Genomic DNA, 3,404 nt, shown 5'->3' with positions numbered 1-3,404 from the left:
AAAACTATTGCAGCTAAAAACATTTCTCATTTTCATTTAGTTTGACTTGATGTGCAAAAATAACTCAAATATAAATACAATTATAAAATAAACTATATAAACATTATAAAAAACTAAAAGTAATAAAAATGACAAAAAAAAAACAGAATAAAATTGCTAAAACTTTAGCTAAAATTAAAATATAAAAACAAATTCTAAGTATTATTAAAAATATAATAGTATCTCATTAATACTAAAATAACACAGATGCATTTCAGAATTAATAGAAAACATTTTTCTTTAATGATTCCCATTGTATGACACAATCATGAACTTTATTTAGATTTTATTTGCATCCCTGCAGTTTTGTTATATTTACACCAGTATTAGAAAGCAGCTTAATACATTCCATGTGAAATTTTCATGCATTTCTAATAAATAATCTCTGTTCCAGTAAATAGGACGATGAGAGAATGATGATGACAGTGCCAAACATGTAAGCCAAAGACTTCATATATCTAGAAATCCATCTAAAACAGACCACAATTACCTGATCAATAACCTGTTTGTTTAGCTCTTCTATTTTAATTCTAACCTGCAAACTGACCTGTATTTGATGGCAAGGCTGTCCATGTCTTCCTTTACTTTCCCATTATTCATATAGTTCCATCATTGTCACGTTATCGATCATAATGACACCCCAGTGAATTTCAGACACTGTTTTGAGGCTGATCTCACAGATCCAGACTGTTTGTGTTGGTATCTGAAGCTCTCGAGCATCGTGATGTGAATATGTGTGTATAATGTAACATTTGCATATACAGACGATGGAGCGTAATTGAACAACGACTGTAAATACTGCATGTTTACTTGATGTTTACTTAATGATGCTTATTCTAATGATGCTAATAATGACACTAATAGTAAAAAATCTAATAAAAAAACACGTAAATAAGAGTCTGTGAGTGAAATTTTCCTTTCTGCTTAAAGTGCGGATCAATAATGCATGGAAATTGCACATAAGGTAAATGATTAAAGAACATAAACCTCTGTGTCACACTCTGAAGAAGATATCATGACAGTGCTATAATAAGCTTGTCATCATATTTTAACGAGTATACACTAACAAAACCAACAGAGCAGAAAGAAAACACAACCAGGCCACAGTGGCTCTATTCAGACGGATATTAAACCCCTAAGCAACCAGAAAACAACTTCTTTTGTGCTTCAGTCACCGGTGGGCAAATAATGTTTGTACTTTGTATAAATATACATGAATAAACACTTAATTTGACAAATTATTTCAGCGTTTGTTCAGAGTGCTTCTAGCAATTATTCTCAAGCTTGACAAAGACTACAGTTTATTGTGCAGTTCTGATGTTCATTTTCTCAAGCCATTATTTGTGATTTCAACATTGCATTACAGTTTCATAGCAGTATATGCAGCTGGCCTACAGCTTGACCTCTAACCTCTGACATCTTTCTTGAATCAGAGGTCAGGAACCAACTTAATAGAACCTGCTGGAAAATGCCAGAACTATATAATTTTGATGGACGTTCAAAAGTAGCTTTTAAAATTAAATAAACATATTTAACAATATATGAACTGCAAGTATTTCAATAGATTATTGTAGATGTTTTAGTAGTGACAGATTGTTTTTGAGGCTGTGAAATGGACTAATTTTTCGCCATCTTCAGACTTCAGGTTGTGTACTTGTACTTCCAGAGATTCATGAAGCAGCTGAGAAACGTTCATTGAGATGTATGTGAACGCTAACAGATTACTCCCTACTGTCAGGGAGTCTCTGTCACCAGCTCTGGACTCCATACCCCAGAATCCTCCCCGGCTCACCTATTCACAGTCACGATCACCATCACCTGGAATTCTGATTCCCCGCACCTGCTGCAGCTAATCAAGCTCCCCTATATCAGTGCTCACCTCACACAAGATCAACGTCCGGTCTACCGTTCCCTGGAACTGGAACTGGTGCCCTCCGTGGGCTATACTAGGGAACTGGAGCCCTCCGTGGGCTATACTAGGGAACTGGTGCCCACGGAGGGCACCAGTTCACGAGTATAGCCCACAGAGGGCACCAGTTCCAGTTGCCGAGTATAGCCCACGGAGGGCACCAGTTCCAGTTCCCTAGTATAGCCCAAGGAGGGCTCCAGTTCCCGAATATAGCCCACGGAGGGCTCCAGTTCCCGAGTATAGCCCATGGAGGGCTCCTGACTCCTCGTTTAGCCCCGGAAGGGCTCCTGACCCTCAGTTAAGCCCAGGGAGAGCTCCTGATTCCTCGTTTAGTGTGTGTGTGAGTGTGTCTGTGTCTTGAGTGCAGAATGATTTGTTATGTCTCTCGTCAGATGTATGGAGTATCTTTACACTTTAATGAGCCAGACTGCAGCATCACTCATTAGGCCTAATTAAACACTAACAGATTGAATAACGATCCTGATAATGAGCAGAAAACGGTTGATATGCTCCGGTCTGGATGCGTGTTGATGTCGTAATCACATTATAGACAAACATCACCTGAAGAATCATTCCTCTACAGGATTTTAATTATGAATCTGTCGGTGAGCATCGCTGAAATGAATAAAGACAGATGATCCTGCTTACAGCGTTTATGACTAATGTGATGTGAAGACGCACAGCCGTGTGGACGCTCGTGTTTGATTGCTCTTTTATTGCTCAGGATAGTAATAATAATAATAATAATATGGAAAGCAGCTCAGATCATTTGATGAGAAATGTTGGCATTCATATTGAGATCTTTATTATTAATTTATTATAATAAATTCATAATTTATTATTATTATTATTATTTTATGCAAACTACATATGCCTCTCATTTTCAAACAATTAACAATTTGGAGCAGGGTTACCATTAACTAAAATTAAATCTAAAGCTTTCTTGGTAACTGAAATGAGGCTGAAATAAAATTAAATAAAAATACATTAAAAACTTAAACTAAACAAAAATTGGAAATGCAAATGTTTTTTCTTTTTTCATTTAATTTGTTTAATTTGAATCAGTAAAATTACAAACTGGAAGTAACTATAAAAACAAACTAAAACGACTAAAACTGATGTTTGATGTTTGAGTTCAGACAGATCTTTGACTTTTGATTTCACATTTTGGAATGAATTTATGTTTTTTTTTTTTTTTTTAACAATTTAAATGTATGTATTTATTTAATAATAATAATAATTATTATTATTATTATTTTATTATTTTTATTATTATTATTATTATTATTATTCAAAATACCTAGGCTTCTCGTTTTCATACAGTGAAACATTTATAACAGGGTTTTTATTGTTAACTAAAAAAACGCAAACATTCTTGTTACTGAAATAATAAAATAAAACAAAATAAAATAGATTAAAAACTTAAAATCAACAAAATTTAGAAATGTAAATAGTT

Source organism: Sinocyclocheilus anshuiensis, unplaced genomic scaffold (genome assembly GCF_001515605.1).
Source record: "Sinocyclocheilus anshuiensis isolate Anshui unplaced genomic scaffold, SAMN03320099.WGS_v1.1 scaffold2329, whole genome shotgun sequence".
Classification (NCBI taxonomy): Eukaryota; Metazoa; Chordata; class Actinopteri; order Cypriniformes; family Cyprinidae; genus Sinocyclocheilus; species Sinocyclocheilus anshuiensis.
This window is presented reverse-complemented; position numbering follows the sequence as displayed.